The 13,957-nt window shown below is 36.3% G+C and overlaps 1 protein-coding gene and 1 pseudogene across 2 annotated transcripts in view; both read right to left on the reverse strand.

Moving 5' to 3' along the window:
• The window catches only part of LOC131159398 (histidinol dehydrogenase, chloroplastic-like), a 218,626-nt gene that overhangs the window by 145,917 nt on the left and 58,752 nt on the right, over positions 1 to 13,957 (reverse strand). The window lies entirely within an intron of this gene.
• LOC131159395 (small RNA 2'-O-methyltransferase-like) overlaps positions 1 to 13,957 on the reverse strand; it is a 31,451-nt pseudogene that overhangs the window by 2,805 nt on the left and 14,689 nt on the right.

A 13,957-nucleotide genomic window follows, 5' to 3' on the forward strand; every position in this document is an offset into this window, starting at 1 on the left:
AGAAAACCATTAAATGCATCACATAACAATCCTCTAAGTGTTCTGGCACTAAAGAGAAAACCAAGTACCTCCAAGCAAGTGCCAATATCAAATCCATACAATCTAGAATCAACATCTGTGATGGATCCCTCAAATAACAATGCAGATCTGATTCTTGTATTTGGCAATTCCGCATCTGAGTCTGAACTTAATTTTGAATGCAGTATCTGCATTATGAACAAGAGATGTAGAGCAAAGACTAGTTTTGTAACAGTGACTCAAAGGTGCAAGAGATGTAAAACCGACAAAACACTGGTGCCCGCACTTTTTCATTTTTTGGGATAAAGGGATTTATTAAATAGGGAAAGAAAAAAAAAATGCAACAGAATATCCTCTTAGAAAAACTGAAAAACAAAAAAAGAAAACAAAAAAAAAAAAAAAAGACCTTAGGAAGTACAGCCTAATAATCTTTCAGCAAATTAGTCAAGGCGATTATAGAATCAAGCTGGACTCCCTAAACATGCCATTATCATATACCATCTACTCCTCAAAGCTATACAGAGCGAAATCAGAGGGATAGAAGAAAAAAAAAATTTCTTAATTTTTATTTTTATTTTTTAGGAAAAGAATTTGGGGGGATGCGGACGAGTCAACTTGGTAGATATCAATGTTTCTAACCTTTGCTGCACGGATAAGACTCTTCTGCGAAATATCAACACCAACAATTTTCTCTAGAGCAGTGGGATAATCTAACAAAGAACCCAACAAACTTCCAGAGCCACATCCGAAGTCAATCTGCAACAGACAACAAAATTCAATCTCCATTACTTGTTTTTACTCCCAATTATCGGATGACAATTGGCAAGCATATCCCAATGTAGTAGCAGAAGATTCTTTAATGTGCCGTAATGCATACTCCACTCGTTGCTTTGAAAGTGGAGGGTTGAAGAAAGCTTGCTCCATTCTATCCTCCAAGGGTTCTGTTACCTTTAACAAAATTATGGAGAACTCCAAGCAGCATGCTTCTGTTAGAAGTATACGAGTGCAATGCACAGCCAGTCAGGACAAGTGAGAGAATTGAAAATAAGAAAAGTCTAAGGAAAAATAAAATACTTACTCAGGATTCATTCCCTTCTATAAAAATCATTTTTCAGTTAACCTTTGACTACAAAGGGCCACAGCATACAAAAATTACATCCATAAATTTTTGCATAATGAAGGGGAGCTTAAGCGCAACGGTAAGGTTGTCGCCGTGTGACCTGGAGGTCAGGGGTTAGAGGTGTGGAAACAGCCTCTTGCAAAAATGCAATGTAAGGCTGCGTACTATAGACCCATTGTGGTCTGCCCCTTCCCCGGACCCTGCATATGCGGGAGCTTTGTGCACTGGGCTGCCCTTTTTTAAAATTTTTCATAATGACCTGTGGTCTACTTTGACGGAAATATTTTCCTTGAAAATTCAGAAGTAAATTGATTTCAATCAGTTTCTTAGCAACATGCAGAGAAACAAACTATGCTAGCTGTTCCTATTTATGACGATCATTGTCACAATTTAGATAGACATATGGACACTGTTCCTATTTATACCATCACAGAAGCAATTAGACAGACATAGTCATCAAAGAAATTTTAGTCAATTTATTTCTTATAGAGAAACACTCACTTGAAGATAACAGTGAGAGGGTTTTTGCTGAATCACCAGCTGCAGCAAAAATAAACACTTCTGGATGCAATTCTGTATAGAAACAAGCACACTGACCCATAGACAACTGTATCACTCCAGCTTCAAGCTGGGGAATCACTGCTCCAGTTCCTATTTCGAACTCAAAATCATCATTACTTTCAAGAAGTTCTTTTGTATTCTCCCCTTTTGTAACCAAAGATATGGTATAATTTATGCATACTAACGACCCGCTCGATGGAGAGACACAAGAATCTTGACCTTCCATGTTTAAAAGGCTTACTCCAACTCCTTGCTCAATGCATGGGTGATTAAAGCAGTCTGAATCAGTGATCTGATTTCTTTGGTGACAGTTCTCCGCCAAACATTATGAACCGACGGACATAATGTAAACTCCTTAAAAAAAATTTGAGGATTAAATCTTATATTGAGGGCATATCCAGAAGATGTCAACTTCTCTAATGGCATATCTGGTTCCTTAAAAAATGTATTCAACCATGAGAGAAGCTTCAAAGCAGTACTCTGGACAGCATCAGCCTGCTTATAAGAATCTTTTGGCAAACAGTGTACAATCAAATTTTGGCCCTTGGAATAAATTTTTACTTCACATTTAAAGGTGGATCCAGGCGCCACTGGTTCCCTGCCACTAGCAGCAACACCATTTCCATTTGCATATTCTGTTCCTTCTTTACCTGGCTCTTCAACCATCAATCTCTTGCATGATCCCAGAGAGTCCACTAATGATTTCAAAGGATTATTGATGGGAGAGAAGACAGGTTCTGACAAGTGGTGCTGACGGCAGAACGTACAGAGGAGATCCCTTGGAGAAGAGCCCCTCCAGTTTGTTCGTGTAGTAAATGCTACAGGCAAATCGGCTGCAAGTATTGCCTCTCTAGACAACTTGTAAACTCCACTAGGCATCTTATTTATAAGCATCCTGTGAAGGAAGTTCTTATAAAAATATAATACCTTAATTTTGCACCATTATCTAAAATATTAGACAACTGCATTATTTTTGCTATGGACGTGTGTCACATTACCATCATAGAGTAAAAAACAAGAAAATCTTCAAAATGATTAAGCTGCATAAACTAACAAATGCACCATAGATGTATACTCTTTTTTTTTTTTTCTTTTATCAGCAAATTTCATTAAAGGGCATCAAGGGGATGCCACCCAAGCACAAACAGCAAGTGAAGCACCTGCACTGCAGGGTGTCAAAAAAACAAAGAATTACAAAACAGTCGACTGAAAGCAAACCACTCTTCCATCTAATAATGGTAGCAATGCATATTCAATGGTCTTTAATAACATGTAAGAGCCTGGCCAATTGTCATGGCCGAACACTTCACACTTTGTGAAGGGCTGTGTGGCACTAGTTATAGCACACTAGCTTAACTAGATTTGTTACCACATCAAATCTCTTATTATTTTCTCAATCTCTGTAGCACCCCCACAAGAATCCTAATAATAGAAAGAAAATACAATGGGATACTAGAAAGGCAAGCCTGAACGACAGTAATTCTACCCCCAAGGGAAAAAAGGGCAACCTTCCACCCATCAAAACACTTAGACAACCTCTCCACTACTGGATCCCAAAAGCTCACAAATCTAGGATTACCCCACAAGGAACCCTTAGGACAATGGCCACTCCAACACATCACACCCGCCTTTGAAGACAGCTCCATTATAGGCTTATCATACACATTAATAGCCGCAATACCAGTCCCCCATGTTAATCTTAAGCCCATGAACCCTCTCAAAAATATAGAAAAACCCAAAATATTCAAAAAAAAAAAAAAAAGTGGTGTCTAGGAAGAATATAGTATCGTTAGCAAACTGAAGGTGCTAATGGATTAGCCACATCCATCCCCACATCTAGCCCTTTCACTAAACCTCAATCCATTGCCCTATCAACGAACCTACTCAAGAACATCAACCACTAAAACAAACAAAAGCGAGGAAAGAAGGTCACCTTGCCTAATCCCCATCGAAGCCCTAAAGCAAGATTTCAGCTCACCATACACTAAAACCGAATAGCTCATACATGTTAGATACGCAACATCTTATCCATTGACGCTATCTCTCTCCCCTTCCTCATAAAAATCTTGTCCAAAAAATTCCAACTCAAAGTATCATGAGCCCCTTCTTTTTGCTCTGAATATCCCCAATAACCTCATTAGCTCCCCCTTATTAACAATAACCTCATCAGCTCCCCCCTATGAACACACTTTGAGCCTTAGTTACAGTTATATTTTATAATCATGTTCTTGTGGTGAACATGATGAGGCAAATGCACAAGCGAAAAGGAGTTACTTAGGTCTACTATGACAAGATTTGCAACAACCTTTATCACACTTCATTCAATACACCTTCACAAGAACAAATTATGATGTTTACTTCTAAATATTGTGATAATAGTAAATGGGCAAATGAGGCAGCCAGCAAAAGAGCAGCTAGCATTGTCTTTGTGCCAATATTTGTTCCTTTTGGACTACTATTGTTTATGCCCTTAAATTGACAGGCCCAGCTGTTTGTCAACTCTGATTGGTTGATGGGGAAAAGAATCCTACAATGGCTTTATGAAACTAAGGATAGGGATAAGGAAGCCATAGCAAGGACTTTCAATAAGAGAGAGAGAGAGAGAGAAAATTCAAGGAAGCATTTGAAATTGATATAATGTGGGGATTGCAACTTTATAACCTTTGCATGCAGTCGCACACATCTTGAACCTAGAATTTATTATTCTAATCCCAACATTGAACAAGATGAAGTTAGACAAATGCATTGCAAGGTTAGTGTCATCCAATGAATTGCAAGATAAAATTTCAAATGAGTTGACAACTCATACAACCACTCAAGGCCCCTTTGGAATTGATATGACTCTGAGACAAAGGAAGACAAGCACCAGGAACATTAGCCATTTAGCCACTTTGGATTTAGTTAGTTTACATGCGTTTTTACTCCCTCTTTCCTTTCTTTCCTTTTAAATTTTTAGCTACATGGGTGATAGCCATTCATTCGAAATTTATTTAGTTAACCACAGATTGGTGGACCTTATTTGGATCATCAACTCCAAACTTGCAAAAGTTTGCTATGAGAAGTCTTAGCCTCACATGCGGTGCTATTGGCTGCAGAACAAATTTGAGCATACTCCAATATGTGAGACACTAGGATATCATGGACTAAATAACCTAGAATATTAGGTTTATTACTATTTTTAAAATCATTTTATTTAATATGGTACTTTTTTTACTTCTAGAAGCTTCATAGCAAAAAGAGGAATAGGATAGCCAAATAATTCTGGTGTTTTTGAAATTTACTCAAACATTGAGGAACAGGAATGACATCATTGATCCCATCCTTCTACAGGATATTAATGATTGTAATCAGTGGTTGATTGGTAGAGTGCATGGAGATTCGGATGAGGACAATAAATGCGTGTTTGAATAGGATTCTTCGATATGGGGTTCCGTTGCAAGAGCTGCTGGAGTAAATGAGACCCCCATCCCACTAGATCAAGAGCAAGTGTGAACGCCTCATCCTTGTCTTCTACAGAATAAAAAAGCTTCATCTACCACTGCTAGGGCTGTAATATTGGAACTTATAGATGAGGATGAGAACCAAGAGGCTAGTGCAGAGGAGAATGAAGAGGAAAAAGACACTGGAGACAATAATTCTGATGAAGAATAAGAAGATGATGATATCTTGGTTGATGATGACACCTATTAAATTTTTAGACTTTGGAATATTTTATAATACTCTTGTCTTTCAATGAGGGCAGGACTTGGATCAATGGTAAGGTTGTTCATTTGTGACCAGTTGGTCACAAGTTTGAGTCAAAGGAAACAACCTCTCCGCAAAAAAGCAGGGGTAAGGTTGCGTACACTCTGGCAACCCTCCCCCCTACCATTGCAAAGTTGGGAGCCTTCTAGCCCAAGGACACCCTTTTTACTCGTATTTTGATATTGAACTATGGTGTCAATGCTTTCAGTTTGGCAATTTCTTTTTCGTTGTAGTTTGCACCCTTGTGTGCTTATGTTGCGCTATGCTTGATACTTGGTAAAATGGTAGTCAATAATTTCTACGCATTTATGTTTTGGTATTTAGTATTTTGGCAGTTTTAAATTCAAATTTAGTGCTAATGTGTTCAGAGATCAATAATCCATTATATATTACATAGGCCATTGTACACAAAATTTTAACAAATGTGTGCCTCACCACCATGAGGCATGCCCCTTAGCCTTGCACCTAGGTTCCAAGTACCCCTTGAGCCTTGGTGCACCTTGCTCTTTTGACTACTATGACTTCCTCATTTTAAGTCCTTGCTGCCTTAACATCCAACAGGTATAGACCTTTGACATAGCTGAATTTCTATCAACCAGAGGCATTTCAAACCCAACTGTATCCATCTTGCCATTATTTGAGCCCTTGCAATATAAAAAATCCTCCTGATCAACAGTCACATCCCTTTCCCGCCCCTTGCAAGTAATCCTCATCCTTATGCAACTTACCCCCTTTCCCTCTTGAACAAATTCTAAAAATAGTCACTCAGACTGGCAACTCTCGCCAGAGAGGAGGCATTCAATGAACCACAAACTGTCACCATGTCTGCTGGTGCAGTCTCCCTGCAGCAAACGCAGCCCACTGATTTCATAACATGTGCCTCTTCCCCATTGTTATCTGATGAGTAGTTGACTGGGTCTTAAAACCAGCCTTTTGAATGCCTTTTGCTTGGACTATGGACCTCTTCCAACTTTCCGTCATGTTGGGCTGCTGTAAAAACCAACACTGCTGGGTCATGAGACTAGCCTGTTCACTAAAGTAACTAAACCTTAAGCTTGTTCACTCTTTGCAATTCAAAGGTGGGCAAATCCCTAAACATTGAAGATGAAATAATTAACAAATCTCTAAAGCCGAAAATTACCTAATTAAAATCCAATAAAAAAATCATAAATTAAGCCTACGCCTGTGGTAAACACAAAGATCCCGCTTAGTGTGATCCCAATCAAGAATATATTGGAGGAGTTTGTGTTTCCACATACATCACCCATGGAGTTAGTACTTGAAAATCAGGATGCTGTCATATCACTTTGAATCCAGAATTCTATGAGGGCAAAAATAAAGTTGATCGTCTCTTTGTTAGAGAGGAAATTTTAAAGAAACTTGTCAGTGCCACCCATGTGAAATCAGAGGATCAACTTGCTGATTTATTCACAAGGCGGAAGTGCCTGAGTCGAATACATTTCTAACAAGGTGGGAAAATTAGATATATAGCTTGGCCCAGGGGGTGGGGGATGTTGAAGGTTGTAGGTCAAAGGGTATTTTCTAAGGTGTATCTATATCTAATGAGTACATATATATATATATATATATATATATATATATATATATATATATATATATTTTATTATACATAGAGTGAGGGGCTAACTTTAATATTAGTAATCGAACCAGGTTCAGTTTTAGATTGTGTGAATTGGATATTGCATGCTAGCATATTAAGGTTTAACTAGTTAGATTTCATAGCAACCCTGCCCCACCAAGGAATCAAAATTTTTCCATTCGAATGACAACCTCCAGAAAAACATAGATGGCAATATATAAAATGCATATAAATAAGTAGGACCAAAGGAATCTTCAAGACAATGATGATGCAGGGAAATACAACAGAAACTAAAATAATAAAAGATAATGCAAGTAGAGTGCAATGCACAACACACTAACATTTTCAGAACCTTACAGAACATAAATAATCTAAGATTTAAACCCAGATTGGAAAAACTACCACTCGAAAAATGTTTCATAACACGCATAAAGGATAGTTTTATAGTGTGCACACTAAACTCAGAAACTGAACTATATATGGTCCAAATACTAGTGGAGAGTCTGTAAAAGGATCAATGTTTTGAATAAGCAATATAACAATCCAAGTGAAACCAAAAAGGAACCTGTAATATGTACGCACGGATACATCTTCATGGTAGAGATCTCTGGACTTCCAAGTGTATCCAATGCAAGCCAAAATTGCATCACCATATATATCTTGACCAGAAAAATAACTTGCCCTCACATTAAAATATTCTTCAGATTTTACATTTTCTTTCACGTCTGATGATAAATCCACTGAAGAGTATAATCTCATCTCTGAAGAAGCCTTGCCAATAGAGCTGTAAAATTTAGTAATTTTATTTCACGATAGATGCTCATCAAATATATTGCAGGAGAAAAGAGATCATCCCTAATTTTCCACAAGAGTAGCACACTCCTAGGTTAGAAATTTTTATGTGTGCATGTGCGCACATACTAGAAACATTGAAAACCTCAAAGGATCACCCTATTCTCAACATTGCGAAGGTTAAACTCATCAAGAGGGTCATAGATGATCAAGGAACTCAACTGTGGAACATCTATAATGTTATCCAGGACAAAAACAATTTTTTTCATCAAACAGAAAAATTCAAGAATAAGAAACGAAACAGAGAAAGTACTTGTTCCCAACTATATGCTTCCACGTACCTAGAGATCAGAACCCTGGAAACATCTTTTACAGCAAGCTCTTGTGCAATGGCATCCATGTAGTAGCCATTTGAGGAAACATTAATAGACATTGGTTCAACAATTATGTCAGGTGAATAAGGAATACATACTGCTTTAATCTGAACACTTTCTGGCAAAATGGCTTCCTCAGTAATTAAGGACTGCAGAATCTTGGAAGGGTAAGGGTTTGCCCTCCGCATCCAAAGATGTTCTTCAGATGAAACAATAAACCCAGGTAATCTTGCAGCAGCTTTCATGATAAGTTGTACAGCCAACATGGGATTAGCCTCCACCATAGGATCGATGGATTTGCATAAACTACAAAGCTTTGCATCACAGATGGCCATAACAGAAACAGGGATTGAACCACTAAGGTCACCCTCTCTCTGCAAAACTGCTCTAAAGTGACCGCTCAGTGGGTGCAGAGTGGAAAGTAACTTCACCAGTAACACAAAAGACAGAAAAGGTCTGAATGAACACAGATTTAGTGACAGGGGGCAAGGCTATAAGCATACTGTAAATTGTACTGTGCAAACAAAATGATGGAGAAAATGTCATTAGATATGAAGTAACAGCTCTTAAGTGACTACTCTGCAAGTGAGAAGTGGAAATTAACTCCCAATGACACAAAAATGGATCAGAAAAGGTCAGAATGAGCACAAATTTAAAAGCAGGTGATAAGAAAATAAGCATACAGTAATTAAAAAAATGTTGTTCAAAACAACAGATGGGAAAATGCTCAGAAGACATATGAAGTAACACACACACACACGCACCAACACATACACATACAGTAATGGCCACTAACAACTAGGTCTTACCCAAGTTTGATGACATCTTTTCTTGTAAGGTCCATACAGAGTTAAGAAAATAATTTCAACAAGTGGGTTGAAACTCATGTTACTCCTAACTTGCGTATTGTATTTGGGCCCGATCATATTATAACCAGACCTTCGTCTATGCAATCAAAATTATTGAGATTTTTTAACATTTTAAAAGTATTCTATCTTTCACCTCATCAATCAAGCTGCATCCATCATTGAATGGGGCTCAAAACAATCAGCAAGCAAGGTGTGAGATGAACTTTCAATCCAAAAGACCATTTCTCAATGGCCTCATGTGCGCCTTACAAAAGAGTCGCCAAACCTGCTGATACAGGTGTTAGCAAAGCATTACCATCAAAAGGATCGGCAAGCTTGGTAATACAAATATTAATAATAGCGAAACCTTACCACTGAGTGGGTGTGTCATATCATAAATTTGTTATCTTGTTTAGTTGGTTTCTCACTTAATTCATCTAACTTACTGGCCCTCTTTTTCTTAACAAAGAAATACTCGCAAAGACAATGCTTATATTCATGATTTAAAAAAAAAAAAAGGACTTTGTTGAGTGATTAATAGGTGTGCCTGAAAATGCGATTGATAACCAGGTGTTGAAATTCAATATATTGCAACAAGAAATATGTCTCCGTCTTTTCAATTAAGCAAGCATTAAGGTCTTTGATGATATTCTAAAATGTTTGGACAAGTGATACACACCTTCTAAGAGCAAGCAAAGAAATCCTCAAAAGATAGATAAATGCTTATCAAAACACATGGCAGGTTAACTATGTACATTGTTTGTGCTTTATATATATGTTCGATGAAAATAATAATTTGTTTACACCTATATACTCTTGAATGGGCTTACACTAGGCTTCTTCTTCTTCTTTTTTTAACACTTTTAAAGGATCCCTTCTCCTCACTTAGGTAGCAATCTCTCTTTTTTCTTCCTCAATACATCTTCTTTTCTCATTTTAAAAAATAGAATCCTCAACTTCACTCATGAAATTTAATAGGGTGAGCAAGGGTAAAATACATTAAAAAGACTGCTCCAACGATTCTGCTAATAAAAATCCTTCAATCTAAAAGCACAACATCAAACTAACAAAGTGAAAATTATCACTTTCACACATAAATTTGATAAATAAATAAAAAAAAGGTCAAAACACAAATTAGAATAAATATTTTTTTTCCCAAAGGATTCGGCGCCACCATCCAAAGACATGTCAATGCAAAAGGGTTACAATTGGAAAAAAAAATTCAACTTACCCATATTTAAAAGGAAAGAGAAGTAATTACAAAATATGCATAAAAGCAAAAATGTGTTAAGGATTTGTCAAAAACATAAGTCAGACACTAATTGTTCCCTTGCTTGTTTCAAAATACCCATACACAATGCTACCACATAACAACCTTCTATATCTACAAGTGAAAATTATCACTTTCACACATAAATTTGATAAATAAATAAAAAAAGGTCAAAACACAAATTAGAATAAATATTTTTTTTCCCAAAGAATTCAGCGCCCCCATCCAAAGACATGTCAATGCAAAAGGGTTACAATTGGAAAAAAAAAAAATTCAACTTACCCATATTTAAAAGGAAAGAGAAGTAATTACAAAATATGCATAAAAGTAAAAATGTGTTAAGGATTTGTCAAAAATATAAGTCAGACACTAATAAACTTGTTTCAAAATACCCATACACAATGCTACCACATAACAACCTTCTATATCTACAAGTGCCTTTCAAAAATTTCTGTCCGTATACATATCATAGACTACTACGTCTCTACATATCTATCATCTAATAGCTTGACTGTAATTTAAGTAGACATTTTCTTGTGGGTAAGGACAGTCTATGCTACACAACTTCTACCCCATAGTTACCTATAAATACTAACACCTACCCACAAATTGGTAAAATATGGTACATTTCTGTTACACATTTTTCACCAATATATCTATAGAAGTATAGCCCAAATGCTCCATGATTTACAGGACATGCTGTGCTACGATCTCATTCCTGCTCCATGAGCTTTAAAATGTTCAATGTTCTAGGTAACATTGCTATATCTTTTTAAAATTTTAATTTAAACAAAAAAAATATTAGTAATATACATCATAATAAGTGTAAAAATCAATAATATACATTATTATAAATATCAAAAGTCAAAATAAATTCATTGTTTTAAACATATATTGAGTCATTGACCATCCAAAATAACTATTGTGTCTACCTACTTTCGTCTGGATTGAAATTAATTTGGAGAATAGCCGAGTCTAATTGAAGTTTCTCTCCCTTTTCTCTAAGTCTTTCTTTATAAATTACAAATTAGAAACCTCAATTGCACTTTTAAGGCTTAATTGGGCCCTAGAATTAAATTGAGCAGTGATCCTATATAAGAATAACTTCCTATCCTTGGGAGAACTCTCTCTTATTGCAAAAAGCCCCATTTAGGACAAAGAAGGAGCTTCCTTACTTTAAAAGGGCATTTTTGGAATTAGTGAATTAAGGCAAGCTCCCTTACTTCTCCATAAATAAGAAGTTATAGCTCTTGCAAGAGCACATAAAAAGAAAAGGGGATTGGAGTCGACGTTTGCTCCGAGAGAGAGAGAGAGAGAGAGAGAGAGAGAAAGAGAGATAGCAAGAGAAGAAAGGAAGAGAAAAGAAGAACATGAAGAAGGAAAGCTTAAAACTTAGAGGTTGAAGATTCAAGCTACAAGGAAGAAGGGCTCATTCAAAGGTAAGTTTCTCATTCTCCAACTCCCTTTGCATGGTTTCATGAGTTTAAGTACGCATGAATGATTAAGTTTCACAATCATGTTATTTGTATGGCAAAGATGAGATTTTATGTTCTCTTTCATGCATGAGATAAAGCTGCAATCTTTCTTGCAAATATTGCATCAAAATCTTGATTTTAGGGTTTGATTGCACATGGTTGTCCATTAAAACATGCTTAAGGGTGTTGTTCGATTCAAGGGTAGGGTAATCTAGGGTTCACAAGAAAGTTGAGTCAAAGACTCAAAGCTGGGACTTTTAGGCCATACGTGTGTCTAGGGCCGGAATAGGATGAGAATAGCTAGGAAAAAAAAAAAGACATGGAGAATAGGTGGCCAAAGGAGATGGTGGCTAGAAAGAGAAAGGAGAAAAGAGAGTTAGAAAAGGAGCTTTTTTTTTTTTTTCCTTTTACGTGCATGAATCAATAACAAGGCCAAAAAAGTAGAGAACTGAGGTTTGGAGGGTCAAAATAAGTGAAAAATCGTGCAAAATAAGCACAAAAACATGTTAAATCGTTGCCCGTGCCATTATTGCTGGCAACGGTTGGCCAAGTAAGCACAAGCATGGTTGGGAGGTTTTCAGGCCACGTTTTCAGTCAGAAAGTAATCTGGGGGCCAAGAGGGTTAAATCAATGGTGGTTCAGTGTTTTCCCGATGCCGGAATAGGCCGAAGTAATGGTTTAAAGGCGGTGAAGTAATCCAGGGTTCCAACAGCAGACCGAAGCTTGGCTGGAGAAAGGCGAATGGAGCAGAGCCCCTTTTTGCTCCTACATCACATGCACAACATATGACTAGTTAAAGTGGTACAACTGGACCGGTCGATTGATCAGATAGACTGGTCGACCCGTCCATCCTGTTTATTTACATATTTATTTATTTATTTATTTAATCTACAAAAATATGTTTTCAATTTTAAAAATCGATAAAGGATAGTTTTAAAGCACACAAAAAAACTGAAAAAAAAAAAAAAAAGAAAAAAAAAGGGAGAAATGACCCATAAAAAATTCCTCTTTGTTTTAAAACCAATTTCTTAATATTTTGTATTTATTTAGTATTTTATTTCTGCTTTTCTTTAATTTGGCTATTTCCATTTCAAAAATATTTTGTTTTCTAATTTTCCAGAGTTTTCTATTTAATAATTTTAGGGGACCTTTTTTCACATTTAAGGATTTTCTAGATTATTTTTATCCTTCTAAAGTATTTTTTATTAAGTTTTCTTATATTTTCATGAATTTTTAGCCTTTATAAATTGCAAAAAAATCATAAAAATTGGACAAAATTCTTGAAAATACAAAAAAAATAAAAAAAAAATTCTAAAGAGGTTTGATTTTGTTTTAAGGGTTTTCCAAGTGTCTTGAATTCATTTGGATCCTAATTTGAGCATGAATGCCAAAGAATATATGAAAACCAAGCCTCAATGGCACCGGTACCCCGTTTTTGTGCATTTACCTATTTGTTAATGTAAGGATGATTAAATTTTGTCAAAATGCAATGGAATGATATTTTTATGATGTTTGTTTGAGTTCATGATAGTTCGAATTGAACATGATACGCTTCAATGACATGTGATGTCCTTTTGCCATAATGTGAAACCATGCTTGAACCCTTCTCCAAGTGTTGAATGGTTGGATGTTTGGAAATATGAAAACCTTAAAAAACTTTAATGAGTCTGGTGATAGACCTTAAGGTGGTGTCTTGTGCATACTTTAGAGGATTTTGGGGTGAGGGTAATCGTCGTCTTGTGCAGGGTTAACCAAATATCAAATGGAGGGAAAACAGACATCAAAGCACATTCACACAATAAAATTCATCCTATAACGGAGCTCAATGTGGTGTCTTGTGCGGGTTTATCCATGTATTAAAGGTTAATAAATGCCAAAATGAAAAAATAAGAGTCTTGATGGGTTAAATTCAAAGGTACCGTTTGTTGAAAAGGTGAACAGGTGCTAGAACCTTCCCTCCACATAACCACACTCCCAGACTTTGCTCTAGTGTGTAGACCATTGACTATCAGTTCCTTGGACACCAGGTTAGCTAGTTGACCACTTAATCGATAGTAAATCATTAGGTATTCTAACTTCACATAGAATTAAGTAGGTTCATGACAATTTCTGTTGACATGTTATTAACCCATATCTCATTCACCAAATACCAATT

Source organism: Malania oleifera, chromosome 7, assembly GCF_029873635.1.
Source record: "Malania oleifera isolate guangnan ecotype guangnan chromosome 7, ASM2987363v1, whole genome shotgun sequence".
NCBI classification, from domain to species: Eukaryota; Viridiplantae; Streptophyta; class Magnoliopsida; order Santalales; family Ximeniaceae; genus Malania; species Malania oleifera.